This window comes from Megascapheus bottae, chromosome 9 (genome assembly GCF_031878675.1).
Source record: "Megascapheus bottae isolate mThoBot1 chromosome 9, mThoBot2.hap1, whole genome shotgun sequence".
Lineage (NCBI taxonomy): Eukaryota > Metazoa > Chordata > Mammalia > Rodentia > Geomyidae > Megascapheus > Megascapheus bottae.
Window position 1 is genome coordinate 51294770 of NC_143517.1, and position 18018 is coordinate 51312787.

An 18018-nucleotide genomic window follows, 5' to 3' on the forward strand; every position below is an offset into this window, starting at 1 on the left:
GTGAACTTAGAGAGATTTAGAACATGTTTTTGGTTGAACTCGATTTCCTTTTGGATCCTGAATCTTGAGCTGATTCTACTTCCCTGAGCTTCAGATTCAGCATTTGAAAATGAGTCTAAGGTATCTAGAGATAACTCTGAAGAAAAGCCAGAAACTAGAAGAATCTTAAACAGTAGAGGATATGAAGCAAAAATTGCAGGCACATTTCTTTTTTTTTTTTTTTTTGCCAGTCCTGGGCTTGAGCTCAGGGTCTGAGCACTGTCCTTGGACTTTCTCAAGGCTAGAGCTCTACCACTTGAGCCTCAGCACCACTTCTGGCTTTTTTCTATGTATGTGGTACCAAGGAATCGAACCCGGGTCTTCGTGCATGCTAGGCAAGCACTTTACCAGTAGGCCAAACTCCTGGCCCTGCAGGCATATTTCTAGATAGGGACAGTAGCATCTAAATTGTGAGGGTGTGCTGGGACAGGAAATGATGAGGATTGCTGAGTAGGCCTGGCCCCACAGGCCTCATATTGTCAATGTGATAGCCCTGCTACACTTTGAATTCTATGTGGAGGTTCTGTGAGCAAATGAACAGGGTATTCTAGACCATGAGAAAGCAATGCATGGGTACACTTATGCTCATCTAATATATTTTTATTTTGAAAAGTGAAACACATGTCACAAAGAAAACTCTCAGCTCGGTGATTCTTAAAACCATGAAATACTTGTGACAATTATAAATACTGTAGAAAGCAGTATATGATTTTTTCTGTACCATTGGCTTCTAGCAGGATGCTGGAAAACTAGCAGGCTTTAATAATTGTTGAGGCAAGGACTGCGGCCAGAGGTAGGTCCTGCCATCGTTTTTCATTTTCACTTGTAGTTTCTGAAACTGAGGGCCAAGAAAATGTTGACTTTGACACAGGAGCTCACATGCATGTCCTCTCTGTAAATCATTCAGTCGCCCTGAAGTGCTGCTTAGCATTCTGCTGATGGCTGGCCCTGCTCAGTGGAAACAAATAGATTTGTCCCCCACCTCAGTAAGCATGGCTAGGCAACTAGGATTTGAGCTGCTCAGCTTCCTAATGTATTTTCCTACATCTGGCTCTCAGAAGGAGACAGGTGATACCAAATCTTTTCTCCTCTCTCCAGGGCTAGTAAATGGTTCTGCATTTTCATATATTATGCAGAATAGTGTCTTGAAGACCAGATGACCTGGCAAACACACAGGTTCTAGTAGAATTGTTTGCTTTTTGCTTCCTTTAAAAATCATCTTTAGATTTGATTGTATGTCAAAAATTTACTGAAGGTTGCGTGAGTGAGAGAGATGGAGATTAGTATGTCAACCTGAAGAATTGCCCTAAAACTGCTAGCTCATTCTGCTTTTTCTCTGAGGTTTTAGTTCTTGGCCAGCTAGGCTGCAAAGTCTGCATGGTGAAGTCCAAGGCAGTTTACAATGAGGATTTCAAGAATCTTCAGATGAAAAACCAGAAACTTCTGGGGGACTTTGCATGTCATTCATCAGGTTTGAATTTTAGCCTCCGCTCTGCCCTTTTCTTGGCCTGATCAGAACTCTGGGCAATGGAAGTCAGTGGAGGAGTGTAGTAGAATTCTTTACGTTGAGGCATTGCATCCTCCCAGCTAACAAAACATTAAGGACCTTTCATGTCTATCAAAGTAATATGGCTCATTCTTCTGAGTAGTGAAATTAGGTCAAGTTCACTGCCACCTCATCCTTAATATACCTCCCCATCATCCAACACCCAGTTAACATTCATCTAGGGCTCTATGGTAATGTTAGGGCCCATAAAAGAAATTTATGTGTTCCATATGTTTGGTTACAGATGGGAAATGGGAATTCAGAAGGACACGAAAGAGACAATGTTTACACACTGAAAAATCAATTCTGAAGTTAGATTGCCCGAGTTTGAATCCTTGTTCTGCTTATTATTTCTATGACCTGAAGCTGATGATTTGAGGTCATGCACTGGCCTTCTACTTCCTAAGCAATAACACCTTGCTATTCAGGTGAATGAGTGCTTAATAACACATTAGGGCAGTTAGAGAGATTAGGCCTGTGTATAGCATGGAGTTAGCGCACAATGCATTCTATCTTACATTTATATAAAAATTGTATGCCTGTATGCATGAAACAAGCACAGAATCTTAAATCATTTTGACTTTTAGGAGGTTTTAGTCAGCCCCAAAATTATTCATGAGAATTAATCAGCCATTTCTCTGAGATAGAGTGATTTTAAGTCATGGTGAGACAAAAGTGTTTACTAAGAGATGGAGAGTGATTGAAATAGTATAGTACAGGCCCATTCTGATAGTCTCCGGAAACCTATACTTTTGTCCATAATAATGAGGGACTCCAAGTATATATATTAACAAAAATTGACCAGTTTGGTGATGGTAAAGATAACATCATTATCTCTTGGCACCTCTCTCTCTCTCTCTCTCTCTCTCTCTCTCTCTCTCTCTCTCTCTCTCTCTCTCTCTCTCTCTCTCTCTCTCTCTCCCTCTCTCTCTCTCTCTGTCTCTCCTCTCTGCCTCAAGCCATTCTAACACATTCCATTTTTTTCTTACTGGTTTCCAAGCTCTTAAGGACAAAATTGTACCATTTAGTATCTGTTAACCATTGCAGGCCAAGCAGACCTTTAGCACTTTGGTGCTAAAAAAAAAAAAAGTTCCTAGATGTAGCCATTTTATAGAACCCTGGAGAATGTTCTTTCCAGCTCCATGTTTATTCTGTGAAATATGATCCAGAAATCTCTGCACAAGACAAGCCTCATTTTCCACAATTAGCTCTTCAGTTTCCCCAGGAAATGATTTTAACAGCTCATCTCCCTACATTCCTTGTTGTAGATCACAGGGCAATCTGTTTAAAAGACTAATTACAGAAGCCATTAAAGGCACCCAGCAAATGTTGCCTTTGAATACCTTCTTCCCAAGTTTTACAAGTCTTGCTTGGCTTGACAGTGATGAGGGCACTTAACAGGCCAGGAGGATGTTAAAAAAAAAGATGACCATATGTGGTTTAATTTCCTAACTTTTAGATTTCACACTTCATGCTTGTCATTCTGTTACTGGACACCTGTTTAACTTCTATTTTAAAATGTTAATGTATGTTGTTTAGAATAAAATCATAAAAAAAGAGGGCTCAGGTTAAGTCATTTTTTTGTTAATTCATCACATTTATAAGAGAAATTGTATTTAAAAGAACCCAGAGCAGCTAGGCTTGTCATGAGAATATATTCCTTCACTTTCAACCATTTTGTTGAAGGGAAAAAGCTATTTGGGCAGCAGTTTTGCTTAGAAGACAAGGAGGTGAGCTAAGAATCGAGGCCCTTTGAAATCCTCTGGTCATGAGCATGTGGGAGGAGGAGGTGGTCTAGACAGTGGTAGCCCTTGGCAGTTGTAAACACCAAATTAGTGTTTCTTCTACTATAAAGACCAGGAAGTGATGAGTGATGTCAAGCTATATTGTTCCCATTTCGGGGGTGTCAGTCAAGCCCTGGAGACAAAGTACCAACATAAGTGCCCCTTAGTTCCTTTCTTCAAAGGGGTAATCAATTGCTAAATACATAATTGTCCTATTTACAGCCATTAAAACTAGGTGCTACTTGTACACAGTCCAATGGTATCATCAGATGCTGTTTAAACTGGGTGTATAGTGTTTAGCAGTGCTTTGGGATCCTGTAGAAGAAGCTGTACTAGCTGTACCAAACAGACCAGGGCAAGTCAACCTGCACAATGGAATTAGGATCGGATGTGCATTTGGGAACTCATTTGAAGTTCAGCTACCACTTCTTCAAATGGACTGAGTAAAGATATAATAAACCCAGGCCTTGTTCCTTTTTCATCCTCATCTCTACTTTTCCAGGAAGTAAAAGGGCTTTCATTTAGCATAAACAAACTTCCTGCCTAATTCTATACCCCAAAATTTCCTCTTACATGGTGAAAATATACAATTAGAAGATTATGAATACTTCCTATGCATAATTAATGACCCCAAGAAAAGGAAGCCTCTTGTTTTCTACTTTTTTCTTCTACCTATTCAGAGATTTCAGTGGGGGAAAGAGTAGTTTGGATTATCCTGTTTTGGATTATTGCTCAAATACACTGAAAAGAGTCTGAAAGTAAACATTGTGATTCATTAGAGGTGATGAGCATTTGACCACTATTTTGTTACTCTTACTGTTACTATTTTGGTGACTTTTCTGTGTCCTAGATTTGCCACTTACTCATCAATCATGGAGGTCTTTTTAATGGAGTATAAAGGTTTATACAACAGAGACACTGAAACAATACAGGAGTTGGAAGAAAATCTCTGACCCTATATTGTAAGATTTTTTTCATTCATTCACATATTTGGCTCATTTTACCATTTGTTCAACTACATATGAAACACAGGATTAGTGTATAAGGATATTATGGCTCATAGTCCAGAAGACTTGTCCTCCCAGCCCATGTATTTCCAACAAAGACTTGAAAAATTAATGAATGGTTAAAATCTAGAGGTCCTATAAGAAGTCTCATATTCATGTGCTAGACATTATCTTGCAGAAATAAACACACCTGCATTGTCCCTCTCCCCCCCAAAAATGTAAATTTCATGAAGGCAGTGCTGAGGTACATTCCATCAGAATCAGCCTAGGGCATTTCCCCCCCTTTTCTCCTGAAATTTAGTCAGATATATCAACTAACTTTTCTTCTCCATTTACCAAGATGTCATGTCTGAAGCAAATCTTGCATGATAGGATGAGTGTTCAGGTTAGGCCTGGATGTTGGTGTTGAGATAGAACTCAGAAATAGAGCTTGGGAAGAGGAATAGGACAGGATTAGGAGTTTGGTATGAGATAAGTTAGTTGTTAAGGAAACACAATTTTAAATACACATTTCTTTATGGAAATATGACTAAAGTTAAAAATATAGCAGTGCTTTCTTCAGGTGATTCTAGACAACCATCAGGAGTATGTAACAAGAAAGACTTGGCTACCTTGAAAATGGTAAATTGCTTTCCTTTCATATACAGCTATGGAATAACCAGCAAAATGACACGAGATGGAGAATAGGGTGGGAGTGGAAAGAAGGACAAGAGGCTGGGAATAATATGACAAAACAATTTTACAAATCGCACAATTTCCAGATTGAGCATAGTGAAACAATAATGTATATCCATTTCCTTCTATACCTGGAACTGTCCAATAGAAATTGAGGTACATGAAATAATAATGGCAATACACTTTATCTCATCTCAGACTTTCTTTTTGTTTATATAGTGAGCATTTATTTTGTGCAAAGCCCTGTGGTAAATCTGAGGATTCAGGAGTGATGATAGCATTTAACTTTTCTGTTAGACAACAGACAAAAATCACTCCAGTGGCACATTTTTGGACAGTCACCAAGAAGAAAATGCAGCCAAATGTTCTGGTAAGGATTGGGGATGGGACAAAGGGAAGCAGCTACCTGTACAGCATGGTCATGGAGATTCTTTTGGAAAAGCAACGTTTAGATTGAATCTGACTTTTAGGACAAATCCAGCCAAAGGAACTATCCATGAAAGATAGAAAAAGCAAGACAGAATGTGTAAATGCCCAAGGTAGGAAGTGCTTGGCATCTATGACAAAAAGAAAGGTAGTTGTTCATGCCTAAGTATGCTGAGCAAGGCCTGAGAAACTTCATTAAACTGGGCTGGAATGTGTTAAAATCCTATAGGCCAAGGTAAGCCCTATGGGAATTTAATTGTAAATGCAAAGTTCCCCACTGCATAGAAGGAAAACCACAGCAGGTTCTTCGCATGCTGCAAGTCTTTCACTATTTGCTTTGTTCTGCAATATATATGATTAAATAAATTCATTAGATACTTAACCAAGTAGCCCCAAACCCCTTGTAGAGAAACTATTCTTTGTTGATCCTTTAATATTTGTTGTGGGGGGAAAGCAAAGCCCTATACCAAGACAGAACATAACTCATGTTCAGTGCCAGGAGAACCATCAGGCTGAAGATGTGAGGATAAATGCCTGGTCAATCCTGTCTCTATGCTGCTGAAAAGTACCACTAACTTATACCTACCTCAAGGTTTTTGCTTTATTTTCCTTTTGCAGGCATGACTTTTTTCTTTGGGTTTGCCCAATACTCACAATCAACTTCCTCACTCCCCCCAGACAACAAGAGCTTGTTCCTTTTCTTCAGAGGTCTGCACTGAGCTTCCTGGCAGCCTGCTTCAGGCTGAGACACCAGCATTAGTCTTCAGTGTCTCTTTCCTTCACGCACCCACCAAGGAAAAGCCATGGTGTCCAGATCATCTTTTAATCCCTAAGACCCCAATTTTCTCTTTCTTTGTGCTGTAAAAAGCTTGGAGTCCTTCCAGAGAAGGAATTTTAACATTTATTAAACAAGTCCTTAGGTACAAAGCTTATTACCAGATTTTGTATCTTTAAAAAAAGTGTAAGCCTGAAAAATATTCATAATGTAAGATTAAATACCAGATTCTTTTATGGGGTATTTGACTAGTAACCATAGTTATACCATTCCTGGGAATATATCCCAAGAATTGAGGGTATTGTACAATAGAGGCACCAGCATGCTGGTGTTTACTGCAGCATTCTTCACAATGGCTGGGTCATGAAATCAGCTTAGGTGACTGTTGTGGATGAATGAAATGTGCCATAGATACACAATGGAGTGCCTTATGTTATTAGCGGGAAAATACATAGAACTGAAAGGCATCATGTTGAACAAAATAAGCCAGACTTAGGAAGGCAAATGTCACATTTTTTGTCATATGTGGAATCTTTAAACAATGAAAACCTAAATCAGGAGGAAGACAGAAGGGATGGAATGCAGAAGGGACCTGTATGGAGAAATAACTGTGGATAATGGGTGGGGGGAGAGGACATGAACAAAGTACCTTAGAATATACGTATGAAAATAGCAGAGTGAAATTCACCAATTTTTTTCTATTAATGTACATGAACAAAACTAGAATTTTTTTTCAGTAAGCTATTGTTGGGCTGCCATTTTACTTCTAGTCTTATCACCATTCCCCAGTATGCTTGACTGAAACCCACTGAGATGCTCTTCTTTTCACAAGTAGGTTGCACTTGTTCATGGCTTATGCTCTGGGCCTTGGTTCAGTGTTCTCTCCTGATATAGCACCTCTGCTCTTCCCTTCCTGTGGGGCCTTGCTAAAGGTTACTCTTTCTGTGGTGTCAATTTTCAGAAAAGTCCTTTTTTTACTCTTTGCTCCTTATTTGATATTTTATATATATTTACAGCATTCTACAAGATATTTATTTACTTTTTTTTAAACTTTAAGCATGATTTTGAGTGTTCTAGAGCAATAATTTTGATCTTTTTTTTTTTTTGCTAGTCCTGGGGCTTGAACTCAGGGCCTGAGCACTGAGCACTGTCCTTGGGCTTTCTCAAGGTTAGTGCTCTACCACTTGAGCCACAACATCACTTACAGTTTTTTTCTGTTTATGTGGAACCCAGGGCTCGAACCCAGGGCTTTGTGCATGGTAGGCAAGCAATCTATCACTAAGCCATGCTCCTGGCCCCAGTAATTTTGATCTTATTTTGCATTTCTTGATTCCCTAGAACCTATCATGGTAATAGAATTTAGGTAATCTCTAGTTTGCTGAATAAAAAATTATAACTGTGACAACTTTTTAAATACAGAAGCAAATCTGGTAATCCTTGATTGAACCCTTAAGACAATGGAGTGTCAAGTAGCTGGAGGGAGATGATAGGAAGTGTAAGTGATAGATGTTAGCAAGGCCAGTTCTGTCACTGCATCTCCTTTTTCATGACTGGCACTGAGAGGTATTTCTGTGAAGATAAAATGGGAATCAGAGTCATAGTCTTTCTTACTTTCTTACTGTCATGGAAACCAAATGGAATGGGTAAACAAAGCTTTTTATAAACTAAACCTCAGATAATCAGCAGTTGTTATTATTATCCTTATTAACTGTGATGATTCATGCAAGGCATGAATATATAGTGAAATATTTAGACATCTATTTATCTCATTCCATGGAACTAGAGATGACCTTCCATTTCTCCAAATTCCAACATATTTAAAAATACAAATGCTGAGGCTGGAGATGGGACTCAAGTGCTGGAATGTCTGGATAGTAATCATAAGGTCCTGAATGCTTCCAAAATAATAATAACCATAATAAACTAAAAATAAAGGAAATAAAGAAAAACATAAAATAAAATAAAAATTTAAATGGATACATTTATGTATATCGACTATTTGCTTGGCTGAATAGTCTGCCTATTTAGACTACTTAATGTTTATTGCTTGTCTGAATTTTAGAGAATTGGTTATTGAAATCTTCTTATAATAGTATTGTTATGATATATGGATATAAACTCCAGTGTGTGGGGGGGAACAAAGCAAATAAAAATCCATGGAAGCTGAATATCGATTCTGATGATTGCAATTGTTTGCTCAGTTCAGCAATCCAGGAAAGTAATTTTCCAGTGCCTGTATCTGAGAAGTCAAGATATCTACACAGAAGACAAAGAACAAGGTCTGAATGGGAGTCTTCTTCACCCAGCATTGTAGGTAAAATAGGTCATGTGTCTCGCATAGGTTTTTAATAACATCTTGCTTGGCTCACTATGGAAACATGGACACCGTTAGATGTCTCCAAACGTTATTTACTGAGCTAAAGCAAGCAGTGAAGTAAAGGAAGCAATTGAGTGCATTGTGTGACTTTGAGTGGAGCCCTAATCAGGAATTAGCCTGTGGGAGGAGATAGCTTCTATACTAATGATATGCCCATAATTTAGGACTTCCTTGGACAGTTTTTAGTGAGGAGAAGTCAAAGTTGCTGTGACTTGTTAAAGCACAGTTGCCAGGAAAAGGTCTTCCCACCTTTCTAACAAGAGAGGTACTATGGCGTCTATTCCAGAAACCATATTACTTGGTTGTCTAAACCATAAATCTTCAAATGTGTTTTAAGTTCCTAAAGTGAGGTTTTAGGAAGTATGTTTATTCAGATTAGAGCTTTGCTGCATTTAAACAGAAAAGTCTATACTTTCTAGTTCATCAACCAGCTGACCAGCTGAATGAGATGTAGGCAGAAAAAATGACAGCAGCCTGATTGATGTATGAGCTCTGGGTATCACGTGTCTCTAGGAGAAATTAGTTTGGAGAATTTTAATATTAAGTTGATTAAAAGCCAAATAGCTTGGTTTAGTTAGAGGCCCCACAGGTTTCCTGGGAGCCCCAACTGCACTGGTCCAGATGGTGTTTCTGGATGTGCTTTCTCAGCCACAATCCAGCTATCTCCAGGCTCCCTGCACAACTCAGTGGGCGAGGATATATGCACCGCCTTCTGTGTTCTCACAATTGGTGTGTGTCATCTCAGTGCTCAGGGGATATTAAACAATTAAAATGGCAGTAACAGCTTGAGCTTGGCATATCCCATTCAAAGTCCTGGATGAGGACAGAAGATACTGAACAAGCTGCTAGAATAGAGTCCTAACCTATGTTCAATATAGATAACAGTCATAATAGCATTAGATTATATATATACATATGTATGTAATATTAGTAATAGTGATAACAATGATGGGCAAATTGTCAGACCCAGGGCTGAGAACATTAAATATTCTTTCTTATTTACATTTCAGTACAACTTCAGGATATTTGTATGATGACTTCCATATTACAGATGAGAGAGGGCAATCTTTCTCCCAACTTAGTAACAAAGCTAACATTCAACCCTGGATTTTTATTGTTCTAGAACAGAGGGTTTGAAAATTTATTTTATATTTCCTCTCTGGTCCATTTCTTTCTTTGACTGCTTAAATAATATGGAAACTAATGGGCAGAGCATGAGAAAGCTTTCAGCTTCTTCATTTGGAACAAAATTCCTCAGTCGTAATAGAAAGTGAGGTAATGAATGAATTGGAGGCCAGTATGAACAGATTAAAAATAAAGAAGATAAATTAATTTGAGGATTTTCCCCCAAATTGTTTCAAACCCATGATTCCAAGAAATAGTGACTTTTGCTTTATTTAAGAAAACCAACCTGGTGCCAGTTGCTCATACTTGCAATTATCACAACTAAGTTCTGAGGATTATGGTTCAAAGCTAACCCTAGCAGGAAAGTTAATGAGACTTTTATCTCCAATTAGCCACCAGAAAACCAGAAGTGCTGCTGTGGCTCAAAGTGGTAGAGTGCTAGCCTTAAGCTAAAAAAGGCTAGGGACAGCATCCAGGCTCTGAGTTCAACCTCCATGACTGACAAATAAAAGGCCAAATAAACTAATAATAATAGTGATATTGATGGCCTCATGTCTTCAGAGAAAATTTTCCTATTAAATAATATTCACAATATTATCAATGTTTCACTAGTTATAGAATTGTGACTGTAACTTTCATATGCTATATTCTGGGGAAAATGTCCTAAAAATAGTTTCTGGGCCTTAAATGCATCTCAACCAGAAACTATAATTTTGCTTACCTGATTAGCTATTATTGAAATATAAACTGAGAAAGTTAACATCTTCTCTTTTAGATGATGAAGCAAAGTAAGTTGAATGGAATAATTAAGCCCTTTATATGGCATTTTTAGTCATACTATAAGATAAAATACCTTGATTCTAGTATACACATACAGCTTTGAGCTTTAGTTTGAACTGAGCAGAGGGTATGTGAGAAGAATGAAGGATAAAGAGTCACAGTGGAGCACGGATCATACAATCCAGACTCAAGACTTTAAATTCAATCAACATGGGAATCATCTCACATAACACAAATCCACCAGCCTTTCATATTTAAAGGTGATTGGAAAACAAAAAGATAATAGCATTCCTGAGTCAAATAAAGGAAATCTGAAGGAAAACCTCATAGCTAAAAATTATGGTGAATAGCAAATATCTTAATGCTTTCTTCTTATAATCAGGAATGGGATAAGAACAACTATTTTCACCTCTTATAACCAACATCATATAATTATTCTAGGCCAAGAAACTAGGCAATGAGAATTTTAAAAAAATCCTGTTAAATCTGGTGAATATATTGCAACGATTCTATTAACTACAATAAAAATATATTGAAAAAATGAAAAAAAATCTCATTAATAAAAATGAGAAATGAAAAATGGAGATATTACAGCAAATAAGAAAGAAAACCAGAAGAGCAGGAGAGAATTCTTCAAAAACCTATATTAAATAACTAAGAAAATATACAAGAAGTGAATGTCTATCTAAATGTCTATGATCTCCTAAAACTGAACCAAAATGATATAAACTACATCAACAGATCTTAAACAATAAAATTAAAGCTACAATAAGTAGTATCCCCTAAAGACCCTTCAGGCCAGGACCTGAAGAATTCACTGCTGAATTCTACCAGACTATACTAATACTATCCAGACTAATACTTTTCCATCACAGAGAGAGAAGGAACATTACCAAACTCAATTCAAAATGAGACAGGCAAATTTTAGACCAATCTTTATAAAAACATAGACATACAAATTCTCAATAAAATACTTGCAAACAGAATTCAACAACACATTAAAAAGATCATACACCAGTGCTAGTGGCTCATGCCTGCAATCCTAGATCACAGTTCAAAGCCAGCCCAGCATGAAATCTCATTGAGAATCTTATCTCAAATTAACCACTAGAAAACTGGAAGTAGCAGTGGCTCAAGTGGTAGAGCACTCATCTTGAGCTGAGGAATTCAGGGAAAGTGCCCAGGCCCAGAGTTCAAGCCCCATGACTGACAAAAAAAAAATCACATGTCATGATCAAATTGATTTCATTATAAAGATGAAAGTATAGCTCAACATATAACAAATAAATAACTATACAACATATAAGTTAATATAGAGGAAACAATATCATTTATTTTAAAAGCTCTGGTGGTAGTAGTAATAAATGTATTTCAACATACTAAAAACATGACAAATCCATAGACAACATCATGCTAATTGAGAAAAATTGAAATCATTTCTTGTAAAGTCAGAAATGAGAACAAGTGTCCATTGTTCCCATTTTTTTTGGTTCATTATAGGTCTGAGATTTCTAGGCAATGAAGGCATCCAAGCAAAGGAGGAAGAAGTCAAATTATCCATATTTGTGTATAGCGTAGTTTAGTACTTCAAAGGTATTAATGATTCTACCAAAACAACTTCAAGATCTGATGAACATTTTTAGCACTGTATCACGATGCAAGATGATTTTACAAAACTCAGTAACTTTATTATACAATAGCAATAACCAACATGGAGATAAAAATCAGAAAACGTTATAGTCACAGTAGCCTCAAGAAAATGCCTAGTAATAAATAACCAAGGATATGAGAGATGTGAACAATAGGTGATGCTGGCTATAAGTATAAAAAGAAAATAACAACCGTTGATTAGTATATAAAGAAACTGGAAACATCATATATTGCTTGTGAGAATAGACATTTTGGGAAGCAATTTGGTCAGCCCTCACAATGCTCAACATAGAGTAATACAAATAACTTTGCAATTCTACTCCTGTGTGGCTGTGTGTGTATCTTATACCAAACAAAGATGAAATACTTTTACATTGAAAGCTGGACACAAATGCTCATATCAGTGGTATGTTAACAGAAAATCAGAAACAAGCTGTGTTTGACAGACATCTGTTATTGTGACAAATGACTGAAAGAAACATTTGAAAAGGGAAAACCAAGTCTTTAACGTGTGAACTTATGGGGAACAATTCATGTTCAAATCATAACATAGCTCAAATATTCAACATAAAAAATACAGTCTTGTATATCTGAATACCAGTCATCAATAAAAATAATTTAAGTGCCAATTCATGCTGCAACATACATGAATATTTTTCCCATATATTTTTTATTGTGATTAATAGAAGGGTTACATTATATTCACCAGATAGAAGGTGCATTCACATATATTGATACCCATTCTCATGTCTTGGTCCCCATTTCCCTTCCCCTAGCCCCTCCCCTCATCTTGTTTTCCCCCTTTCCCTATCCAATTTCAAATAACCAAATACGCATATATCCAATACATCAGATAACCAGGTGAAATACTGTAACAATGTGAGATAACCAAGGGACAGGAAAAGAGATGAGAAATAACATAGTACATTAAGGACAACAATCACTCATTATATGGCTTTTGTTTCTATATCCTTTCATTTAGTGTCATAGTATATGGCCTTATAACATACATGAATCTTGAAAACATAATGAGTAACATGAGCTTGTCACAAAGACCACACAGTATGATTCCATTTAAATCAGCAAATCTATGGCGATATTATGTATGCATTAGTATTTTTTAGGATTGTGGAAGGGCAGTTTGGGGAGTGAGAAGAGACTGCTCGTGAATATTAGGTTTCATTTCACTCTAAAATTAAACTGTAGTCATGTCATAAAATTCGGTGAAAGAAAACACTCAAACACCAAATTGTATAATTTATAAAAGCCAATTGTGCATCATAAAACTAACATTAAAAAACTATAAAAAAAGCAGGATCTTCTTCAGTAATCATTATAGTTTGGAAATTGAATATCCCCTAAAGACATGTATTAAAGACTTTGTTCTTTAATGGAGAGGTGGTAGGGCTAGTGGGAGGTCTTTAGGTTATTGATATTGTGACTTTGAAGGGAGTTGTGGAACTCTGGCATCTCCTCTGGCTTTTGCTACCCAGTCATGATTTTAGGGGCTCCTGCTATGAGGTAGTTCCTTACTACAAACCCAGAACAGGCCAAATGACTGTGGGCTGGAACCCTCAGAGCTGTGAGCCACAACAGACCTTTACTCTTTATAAGATTATCATTCCAGATACTTTGTTTTAGTGACAGACAGAAAGTTGAAATGTCACTTACACTAGCCAAATGCTCAATAGCCATATGTAACACTTTAAAAAAAGAATTTTAATATTGAATATACATACATTGCATGAAAAATAGACACTGCAGAATAATGTGTATAATAGGCTGCATTCTGTGTAAACTTCCAAGATCCCCAGAAGTAAATGAGAGACAGGAAGTTATGTAAGAAAATACAGAATTATCTGTTTAGAGAATGTTGAAGGGAAATCAGCAAATTAAAGACAGAAGGGGAATTAAAACACATTCTCCATACACACATATTTGTATATACATTTATATTTGTATATAGGTATATAAACCGCATATATATATAAGTACCTTTGTGTATTTGTGTTTGTGTATGTGTGTGATTTTTTTGAGCAGTGTAAGAATTTATACTTGCATTGTGAATGCATTCTTTATTTTAAAATACTCTTAGAAAGACAATTACTTTCAAGATTTTAATAAGATGCTTGGTTTAACATGCAAGTATAGGAGGAATTATACATATATAATCATCGATTTTCTATGGACAAAAACTTTCTATGTTCAAACATATACACAATGTAACGAACTAATAAGCTTTTCAATTCTATTTCCCTTGTTTCTCTCGCTGGGAAATTGGATGGAATAGTGTTTCATATCCAATTTCAAAAAGGAGACATTTGCATGAAGGTGATTATCACTGGTTGCCTGCAAAGGAAGTAGTAAGCGTTCTAAAGGAAGCAAAAGCGCAGTATGTGTCCAGTCTTCATCAAAGATTGGCTGCAGTTGCTAAGTGATTCCAAGCCACCCAGGGGGCAAGAGATGATTTTGACCTTGTGCATTTTACATTAAAATTATTAGATTGTGCCATCAGAAGCAGAATACACACTGCCTGGGTAAGTGAGAGGAGAAAACTTTCACGAAGTAAAGATTTTATTAATCCTAGGCTTGCCGTATTGGAGGAGCTGTGGGGAAGGGATATGACAGCTTAATGGAAGGTGCTGAAATATGGACTACCTCCTGCTTTAGCAGAGCCGCTTAAGTGCAAAATGTCTAATAAGTGCAGAAGGTACTTCTGCTCACATTTGTCAAAAGGCCTCCTCTGGCTATACTCACCCAAGGAGGATAGATGTCCAGTGGTTTCTTCTCAGATTCCTACTCTACACTCATTCACTGACATCCCAGTGAAGAAAAATGGCTAGATCTTGCCTACTAATCCACCCTCCTCTGAGACACAAAGCTGCTTGTTGGAGGACATGTCAGATGGATTCTGAGGCCAGATTGCCTTGGGTTCATACCTGATTCATATCCCAGGTCAGCTTTTGGCTGTTTGCCTAACATACATTATAAAAATTTTGTAATGGTGAAAGTCCTCATCTTGACAACAAGGATGATTAATATATTATCTACCTGGTAGTGTTGTACAGCTAATGAATGTAGAGATTTAGAAGAATTCCTAGCTTTTTGTGACAATGTCCTATTGCATGTTACGTTTCCTCATGGGACTTCTCCATGTTCCGTGGAATGATGTCTGAATGTCCTTTCTTGTGATCCATCTCTCCAGACTCGTTTGGATCTCTTCCTTCTGCTAATCTTATTCTAGTAACTTTAGTGTTCATCAGATGTCTCAACATTATCCTTCAGAAGCTCTGCAAATACTATTGTTCTACCTAGATGATTCACACCTTCTTTCTTACAGAACAAGGGACACATTCCATTCAAGTCTCAATATAAACCCAGAGTGAAACTTAGTTTTGGTCTGTAGGGTTGAATTCACATAGCATCCTGCACTCCTTTGTAAGTCCACTCATGTTATGATTAGGCATATATTTCTTCATTTAGAGATATCTTCCCCCTATCTATGCTGATGGTACATGGGCAGGAATACCATTAATAGATGCTGAGAATTATTGGCTGAATAAATGACTACATAAATGACTGAACGCATGCCTCCTCCCTTGCTGTTGCTCACAAAAGAGTTGTACAATAATAAATGTACTTTTAAGCTTATCAATATGCAGCTAATATTATAAATCTCATTAGTCAATATTAGGGTAGTTTTTCATAGACCTACATAGTTACTTATCAGCCTCTTTCCATTAGATCCCATAATCCTGCAAGCAAGAAGCCAATGGTTGAAACATATTGACTTTAACATAAAGTCAGTGGAGAGTAGTTAAAATAATCAAAAGACAAATATGTCCTATTCTACACAGCCACCTGGCCTTGCGAACAATAAATATTGACTAGTATAAGTGCATTCATAATAGTATGAACTCACCTCAAAGTTGACATTTCAGGGATGTTATTGCTTTACAGTTATTTGTATGCTGATAATACCCAGGGTTATGAGTGCAGCACCTGGCCTGTCTGTGTATATTACAAAGAAGCAATTCTGCCTCCTGCTGGATGCCACTTGTCACTTTGGTTTGTTCCTTTGCCACATTGTTGTCAAAGTGTTTCTGGACAGAAACAAGGAATTCCAAGTCACAACGAACTGCAACATGTCTTTGTTACTGCATGTCTCAGAGACATCATACTTCAGTTTTCCAGCATGGCTTCTCCACTTGAAGTGGTTCAAGTGGCTACTACTCGTCTTTTTACAAGCTGAGGCTTGAGCATCTGTAGGTAAGGCTACCTATAATTCTGGCCTATAGTTTCAGCATAGCTAACACACAGCACACAACTTAGTACAATGTAGTGTCTCTGGGAACACCACAGAGAAAGCTGAGAACAGAAACTTTGGGTTGGAGTGGTTCAGTGGTCAATCTTGTCTACTATATATGAACTGGGTGGTTTTAGGAACTATGACGCCGTTTCTTTGCTTTTTAAAAAGAGTAGCTCATAGGAAGTAAAAAAATTGGAGATAAAGGTTGAATGTACAGTGATCAATGTGCTGAATAAAACTATACTACCAATGCAATCACTGCTGCTGCAGCTGCTGTGTTATTATTGTTTTTGTAGGTTAGCCCTGAGCTGATTGAATTTCACCAATCCATATGACCTGTGGCAGATATCCAGAGACCATTGTCTTACATCTAAAGGTACCTGAAAATATCCAAGTAGACTGTCTTGTACTCTTTTGGGAAGCCTTCAGGCAATTCTTCAAAACCTTCATGCTGATGCAGTTGCTGAGGTTTAAATGATCCAGAAGGAAAGAAGGGCAGATGAAAAACAAGGACAGATAAAAGACTTGCAAATTGAAAGTTCTACTTGAGAATCACACGGAAGCCCTTGCTATCTATTTTTGCAAATTAGTTTGCTTTTTTAGATTTCCAAACAGCCAAGCTTGCTAACTAGCAAGTCAGTATGAAGTGAGATTGTTTCTTGTCCTTATGTATACTCCATATTCATTATAACTATTCCATAATGTATATAAACTCACACACAATTTATCCTGATATACTAGTGCCTAGGCTCCTTTGGCAAGTTTTATTTTCAGAATTACTATCTGTGATCACTGAATAGCTCTGCACCAGGGCTATTTGTGATGGTAGAGGACAAAAAAAATGAGGGGACATTTGTGCAAGTAGTGATTATCCCTGCTTACCAGACCCCGCTGCCTAATAGAGGGGCTCCCTCATGGAAGTGGGGGAAGCATAAGAAGCAATTTCATCTCTACAAATGGGTCTCTAGGGAATTTCAAGGTAGCAAGGCGCATGTGTGGCCTTCACCCTGGATGGCTGTTTCTTACTTGGACAAGGCAGTGATGATTAAGTGATTCTCCCAAACCTTGAGTGTTTACTCACACCAGGGTACCTGTGCCGTATCTACCCATGGAGGCTCCCTTACTCACCTTCTTCAGACGTGGGGTCCACTGCTGTGATGATTTGAATTCAATCTTTGTGGTATCTTTATTCTCAGCAGATTTTCAGCTTGAACTTTATATTCCACAATATCTGTCATCTTCAGTAATTTACAGGGATAAATGTACAAATACTCATAAGTACATGTACATGAATATGCATTTGTATACATATAGGTGAAAATATGATTGATATGTATATACATTCCTGGGTGCTTCTATAACACTGAATATAAATACAGGTAGTTGTTGTAAAGTTAAATGTTATGACTCAAAATGATATTTCTTATCTCTCTTTAACTAGATCAGACGTGAAAATCCAGATACCCTCTTCTGCCACTATGCCTAACCATTTTTTTTGTTTTTGTTTTTTCTGTCCTGGGGCCTG

General features: G+C 37.3%; 1 long non-coding RNA gene across 2 annotated transcripts; it reads right to left on the reverse strand.

Annotated features, from left to right (window-relative positions):
- Nucleotides 1–7693: 7693 nt before the first annotated feature.
- Nucleotides 7694–17720, reverse strand: LOC150059165 (uncharacterized). Of its 2 annotated transcripts, none has more exons than XR_016536602.1 (3): nt 17622–17720; nt 16874–16956; nt 7694–7821 (listed from the first exon to the last, which is right to left on the reverse strand). It is a non-coding gene; the product is annotated as an uncharacterized LOC150059165 (long non-coding RNA). The 2 variants fall into 2 exon arrangements; XR_016536603.1 differs by lacking the exon at nt 7694–7821 and adding an exon at nt 14318–14533.
- Between the last annotated feature and the right edge of the window lie 298 nt (nt 17721–18018).